Here is a 7,789-nt window from a genome sequence, read left to right as displayed (position 1 = left end):
CCTGTCAGGGTTCTCCTCAGAAGGCTGCACTCCCGGTAGTTAGGTAGGTCCCAACTTAACAGCAAGAGATACTCTAAAACAATACAAACTCCTGCAAAAATATTGTTGGGTGAAGGTGCCCGCAACAATCAAATAATTAAAGCAGTTTAAAAAAGGAGAGGTATAGTTGCCTTACCTCTGCTGACAATCTCAAAAATAGCCAATATGACTTGAGGCACTTGAGTCTGACTACTCTCCGGCCATCGGCACAATTTTGGTGGTTACTAGTTGGCCCGAAGAAGCAGGAAATAAGAGCGAAACGCGTTATCATCTGACCTTACTGTGTGCAATAAGCTTTTGAAAGAACATTGAGTCGTACTACAGTAGCTATTTTGATATCTACAAGAGAGGTAAGCCAACTATACTTTTCCTTTTTAAACTGCTTTTAATTATTTTCTTATTTTGGGGTGCCTCCACCCACCAATATGGTCACTACTTTGAAAGACAGTAGAATGGTTGGAAGAAACTGCCTGTCAATGATCACATAGCAAAAGTTGCAAAAATGATCCTTTGATAAGAAGCACACACCCTGCTGTAGATAGGTGCCCGATGCTTACAGCCTTGCCTGATACTTCTACACAAGAATGATTTCACTGCTAATGTATCACACAATCACATTCCTCAGTCAAAGTGACGGAAAGTTTAATTTATAAACAGCAACAATATCTGCCAGGCTTTTATTGTTTTCATAGTGGAGAGATGTTCTTTTTCATCCTGTTGTATCACCCACACCAGGAAACAGGATCTCTTCCGCCTGTGACTCTGACAGCAGTAAAAGCTTCTGCTTAAAGGGAACCTGCATACAACAAAAAAATGCAATACTGTACATACCTGGGGCTTCCTCCAGCCCCCCACCCACCCACACCCCCTTAGTCTGTGAAGTCCCTCTGCATCCTCTGGGCTCCCTCTGTTCCCCTGCTGGTGGCTCCATCTGCTGCGCGACCTGGGGGAGGGGCTGGAGGAAGCCCCAGGTAAGTTCAGTATTGCATTTTTAGCTCAGGTTTTCTTTGCATGTGTAAAATAAACTGTGTGCAGGTTGTTCATGATTTTCAAATAAAATCTTTGTTTTTGTATACCGATTCTCCTGAGTTGCTGGTTTTAGTAAGCCTGATACAACGGGGTGAAATAATTCTGCCTCGCATGCAAATGTGATGCAGACTTGTGGCCAGCTTGGAATTGGGCCAATCAGATGCACTTCCTGCTGATTTTTGATTAGCCCAATTCCAAGCTGCATACAATTGGCAGATTTGCCCCCCCCCCCCCCCCAGCCAAGTATAGGTTCCCCCAGTGTAGGTAGCCAGCTATAGGTTCCCCCAGTATAGGTAGCCAGCTATAGGTTCCCCCAGTATAGGTATCCAGTCATACGTTCCCCCAGTATAGGTAGCCAGCTATAGGTTCCCCCAGTATAGGTAGCCAGCCATAAGTTCCCCCAGTATAGGTAGCCAGCTATAGGTTCCCCCAGTATAGGTAGCCAGCTATAGGTTCCCCCAGTATAGGTATCCAGCCATAAGTTCCCCCAGTATAGGTAGCCAGCTATAGGTTCCCCTAGTATAGGTAGCCAGCTATAGGTTCCCCCAGTATAGGTAGCCAGCTATAGGTTCCCCCAGTATAGGTAGCCAGCCATAAGTTTCCCCAGTATAGGTAGCCAGCTATAGGTTCCCCCAGTATAGGTAGCCAGCCATAAGTTTCCCCAGTATAGGTAGCCAGCTATAGGTTCCCCCAGTATAGGTAGCCAGCTATAGGTTCCCCCAGTATAGGTAGCCAGCTATAGGTTCCCCCAGTATAGGTAGCCAGCTATAGGTTCCCCCAGTATAGGTATCCAGCCATAAGTTCCCCCAGTATAGGTAGCCAGATATAGGTTCCCCCAGTATAGGTAGCCAGCTATAGGTTCCCCCAGTATAGGTAGCCAGCCATAAGTTCCCCCAGTATAGGTAGCCAGCTATAGGTTCCCCCAGTATAGGTAGCCAGCTATAGGTTCCCCCAGTATAGGTAGCCAGCTATAGGTTCCCCCCAGTATAGGTATCCAGCCATAAGTTCCCCCAGTATAGGTAGCCAGCTATAGGTTCCCCCAGTATAGGTAGCCAGCTATAGGTTCCCCCAGTATAGGTAGCCAGCTATAGGTTCCCCCAGTATAGGTAGCCAGCTATAGGTTCCCCCAGTATAGGTAGCCAGCTATAGGTTCCCCCAGTATAGGTAGCCAGCTATAGGTTCCCCCAGTATAGGTATCCAGTCATAAGTTCCCCCAGTATAGGTAACCAGCTATAGGTGCCCCCAGTATAGGTAGCAAGTTTAGCAAGTTATAGGTGTCCCCAGTTGACACATTATACACATCCATGTGTATCAGTTTGCATTCAATTTATTTAGATTAGGGTTTAGTGCATAGTTTTGCATCTGATTTGTATTCAAGGCGTGTAATTTAAGTCCCGGGGGGGACTTAAATGACACAGTTGCAGCCTGATTGCGCGCTTCCAATCTTTTCACTGTTCTTTAGAAAATGTTTAGACACTTTATGGCTAGCAGCCTCAGGTTCACACTATGTTTAAACTGTTAGCTAGTGGTTAGGTCTCTTCCGAGAGAGCACGTCATCGTGGCGCAAGAGTCTACTATTGAACAATGTGTGCACAGGCTGTCCTTAAAGCCAACGTCCTCCTTTACTGCATCTGTTTTGAATGCAAGTTGTTAATCTGCCCGTGTGGGGGCTCTTCACATCTATGCAGCTGGTCAACTTGGGCGCAGCATGTATTTGGAAGCGCTGCTAATATCTCCTTGTACAAAATACAGAATTGGTAACAAAATACAGAATCGATACAAAATAAGGAATTGGTAATCACAGTGACAAAAGTAGCATGATAAATAAAATGTATAATGAAGTCACAAGTCACGAAAGGGTGAGAGAGCCCTGCGCTTGCGAGATTACAATCTAAAGGAGTTCTAAGTGTATACAATAAGAATATGACTATACTAGCTGACCTAAGCCTGTTTAAAAACAGGCTCTAGGTCTTTCACCGCCACCCACACCCGTCTCACACAATGGCCCGACACGCGCGCACTCCCGTCGCGCGCACCAGCACCGCCCACTTGGCCGGCTGGCTCGCCTCCTGCCCCGTCCTGCGTCCTTTCCCAACGGCTGTGTCTGTGCAGGGCATGCGCGGTAGCGCAAAAGCACTGACACAGGGACAGGACGCAGGGACACTTGTGTTGTTTTATATGTTGAGCTGGGCTTCAGACCTATATGATTAGGCAGAGTCCTATACCAACTAAGGCCTGATCCCAAAGAGACACGCATGCACACTCTCTCTCTCAGCTTCCCCCCACCAGGTGAGGCATTGCTTCAAGGACAATAGTGGCTAGGAGATCAGAAACGAAGGCTTGCAGTTATGGGCTTCCAGATTCACTTTCTCCATACCACTACATTCACAGAGATTGTTTGCCTCCGCTGTGTATATGTGGACTTCCTGTGAAAATATAATGCTTCTGCATTTAGTGAGGACTCCTAGACTGGAGCTGATTTTCGGTTATAGGAATTGCACACGATGAGGGATATTGTGCTGCAGGGTACCTTTTCACTCATCAGAAATCGCATGACAAGTGTGGGTCGTCAAATTGACTTACATCGCCATGCGATTTCAGATGCGGAGAAATAAACGCACAAGCGTGGTCCCTGTCAAAGGGCCCTTTTCTTCTATACCAGTTGCTGCTAGTTATAACTGAAAGGACAACTGATGTGCAACGTAATATCCATGTTTCCCTATGGCTCAGTTCACATTGCATGCATTCTAACTGAAAGCTTTTTCACAATGCACTGCTATGCAAAGTTCAACCGTTTTTCACCGTATAGTGTTAGGGCACATACACACATTTCCAGGCAGTATGAGAGCTTACTTACACAATCTGCTCATACTATTCAAAATCTATTAACCCTCATACTACATGGAAGTGGTAATATTGGGCAATCAAAATTGGATGTGTGTACTAGGCTTAAAAGGAGGCTTAAAAGCCTGGAACCCACAGGGTTTTTTTATAGCGTTTAGGGAACGATTTCAATCATTAGCGATTTCCCTAAATGCTCTGCCAATGTAAATGGATGGGACAGATTCCACTAGAGCGATTTCGATGAAGGAAATCGCAATCGTAAGACATGCAGCATTTTGGGAGCGTTTCCATTCTAATGAATTGTATAGGAGCAGGGAAATCGCTTCCATAATCGCTTGCAAAGCGCTATCACAAATCGCTAGCGATTGCGATAGCGCTTTCTAGTGGGTTCCAGGCCTCAGAGTAGGAAGCAGCTCTTCAGTACACACATGGGGCCTGATGCGCAACAGTGCGGTCATTTTACAGTGCTAATGCAGGAGGAGCACTAAATGTTAACCGGCCGCTACCGGATTAACGTGTTTCACGTTACCATAGCGACATGCACGTTACTGCGGTAGTGCCCATGGTGCTAAAGGGTTAACATGCCCTTGTCGTTACTGGGTTAGCGCACACATTACGTTACCATAGCGACACACAGTATTGCCCGTGGTGCTAAAGGGTTAACGTGCTGTGCTCCTCCAGAAGTATCAACTGTAAAATTGGTGTGCGCTTCCTGCGTACAGCAACATTACCGCACTGCTGTGCGCGCTGTCCATTGTGGCATCACACTAATCAGGCACAAATGAGAAAAGCTACTATTACTGTCTTTCCCCGAAAATAGGACCTTCCCCTAAAAATAAGACCTAGTTTATATTTCAAGCATGCTTGAAAAATAAACCCTCCCTGAAAATAAGCCCTAGATTACTGCAAGACGGATGGCTCGCTGGCCGCCCAATGTCCTCCCTTTGCTATCTCCCTCCCTCTGCAGAGTGGTGAGCGGAGCATTACCGATACAGCAAAAGAAACTCAGCGGCTCCAATGTGCCACCGTTAACTTCTCTCCGCAGCAGCGCCCAGCTTCCTCTCCTTGACAACGGCGGCTCTTGTCATGTGACGCACTGGGACGTGCATGCATCACATGACAAAAACTGCCGTTGTCAAGGACAGGAAGCCGGGTGCTGCTGAGGAGAGAAGTTAACGCAGGCACGTCGGAAGCCAGTGAGTTTCTTCTGCTGTATCGGTAATGCTCTGCTCACCACTCTGCAGAGGGAGGGAGAGCGCAGAGGGGGGATATTGGGCGGCCAGTGAGCCGCCTGCCATGCAGTAAGCTAGGGTGGGACGGAGTGCCTAAAGTGGGCAGAGGTGCCCCTGGGACTCGGACACCTGACTTCAGGAAAACGCAGGAAGGGAGGGAACGTGCTGGGGGCTGGGCGCAGTGTAGGAGGTTGGCGCAGAATTCATTCAGCTGTCATTCCTAATTGTGTTTGAAGCAGAAATAAATAAGAAAAGGGGATACATGGTAGTGACTGCAACTTAGATAACTAGATATTAAGGTGTTGGGGAGGTTGTGGGCCGTGTGGCGCCTCTTAGTCTAATAGCAATCAGTGTGTGATGGCTGGGGTGGGAGGGATGGAGGGGCGCACTTTGGTGTCTCAGCCTTGGGTGCTGGCGGACCTTGTCCCGGCTCTGGGGGCTGCCACTGGGGACCGGGACACCAGAGGGGGGCACATCTGACTACAGGGAGCACATAGTGTCACCCCTCAGAATTATAGGCCTTACCCGAAAATAAGCCCCAGCACATCTTCTGGGGGTAAAATTAATATAAGACAGTGTCTTATTTTCAGGGAATCACTGTATTATTATTACACAATGAGGGAGCTAATTACACTTGGCAGCATTTTTGGTTTAAATGCTCGCTTGCCTTTTCAAATCTCCTTCCCAACTCAACCTCCGTCACAGATTTATTATTTTGTACCTTCCAACCTTTAATTCCAGATAGCGTTGGAGTTGTGCTAATATGTCTGTGCTATGGAGTGGTATAGGGAAGCAGTATTGATTTGCCCGCCCTGTTCTAGCCAGGCGGCGTTTCATTTGTATTCCTGGGCGCTGAGCCCCTATTCAGCCCATTAACTGAAGCAGAACATTTCAGCCGAAAACTAGTTTTCAACTCTGACTTTGAATTAGTAAGAAAAGTGAAAGAAACCGGCAGCAATACCCATTCCGTGCGTGTGATCAGTCCGTGAATTTACCTTTCATGATAGAATAATAAACACTCCAAGGTCAACACTGACAAAGCCATTAATACAGATCTCAGTATACTTGCATTTAGCATAGATTGCAATGTGTACACAGTGACATCATACAGCCCAAACAGTCACATATGCTTTCCCCTAAACTGGCCCTAGACAGACCTATGACTATGGTAGAGATTAGATTGCGGAGTGCTGTGGAAGATGTTGGCGCTATCTAAATCTATACCCAGCAGAGTCCCGATTATCCGGAATTCAGACAACTGGAAGTCTCAACTAACCGGCATCCCTGATGGATAATGGGGACCTCTGTTTTGGGGTGTTCTGGAGGGTTTGCAATGCCACAAAAAACTCACCGAGCCTTCAATGATCCTCCAGCAGTGTCCTGCATCACCTCGCGGGCTCCAAGCAGCGAGTGGGGAACTTACTTCCTTGAGTTCCACAATTGGAATGCATTTCTGATCTTTTACTGGAATGAAGCTAAAATCGGAGATCTCTTACAGATACTTTTATGGAGCAGTCACTAGAGGGAGCTAACCAGTCTATGTCTAGTCCATGATTGGGGACAACACGTTTCTGAAAGGTGAAGATTTTTTTCTGTACATGGGCCCACATCAAACTTATCACTGCCAAAAAGTATCTGCTAAAAATCACTACGCTGATCTAACTATGTTCCAAGTTCCGATCAATTTTTTTCTTCAATCAGAAAACAGTTTGTTGACACAAGACTGATCAATCAGTGATCCACACACTGGTATCAATATCGGAAATGCACTCAATTCTTGTACAATTCTCAGAAATGTTCCATCCTGTTCAGTTGAATGTTTTATTAGTTACCTGGCAGATATCGATTGGTTTGCATTGATTGATCCAAGCTTCTCATCCATGCCCTCATCATCTCCCACTTTGACTATTGCTGCACCCTGCTGTCTAGTCTCCCCTTGAGCCACATTGACCTCCTTCAATCAGTCATGAATGCAGCAGCTAGACTCATCCATTCTTCACTCCGGTCTGTTTCCACATCTCCCCATTAGAGATGCTGGCTAACAGCTCGCCAGCGAATCTCTATGGGTAGTCTGGTGGCAATGTCCCGGAGTAGTACGCCTGCCCGTGTCTGCACACGTCCTTTAGTATGCATGCCCTGGCCCGGCAGTGCATGTCCCTGATTTCAACGGTGCGCACCGCCGGGCCAGGGCATGCGTACTAAAGGACATGTGCAGACACGGGCATGCGTACTACTCCAGGACATTGCGACCCGCAAGTAGTACAGGGCCTGCTATTCACGGCGAGCAGCTTGCAAGCTCTTCGCCTACATCTCTACTCCCCATTGCAAAGCCCTACACTGGCTTTCTATCCAATGCCCAACCTACATGGTTGAGCTCATCCACAGATATATACCTGACCCCCCCCCCCCCTCCTCCAATGATCTTGTTCACTGAATATTGTTTTGAGAATTAATAATGCTGCTAGGGTAGCAGAAAAGGATTAAGAAGAAATTGGGCCCTAGGCAAGATAACTGTTTTTGCCCACCGCTGATGGTCACCTGGCTTTTTTAGCTAGATTTGGTAGAGACTAGCGTCCTTTAGGCCCCTAGACTCTCTCCAAGCCCTCGGAAACTGCCTAGAATTGCCCTGTGAATGATCCAGCTCT

The sequence above is a fragment of the Hyperolius riggenbachi genome, chromosome 1 (genome assembly GCF_040937935.1).
Source record: "Hyperolius riggenbachi isolate aHypRig1 chromosome 1, aHypRig1.pri, whole genome shotgun sequence".
Lineage (NCBI taxonomy): Eukaryota > Metazoa > Chordata > Amphibia > Anura > Hyperoliidae > Hyperolius > Hyperolius riggenbachi.
This window is presented reverse-complemented; position numbering follows the sequence as displayed.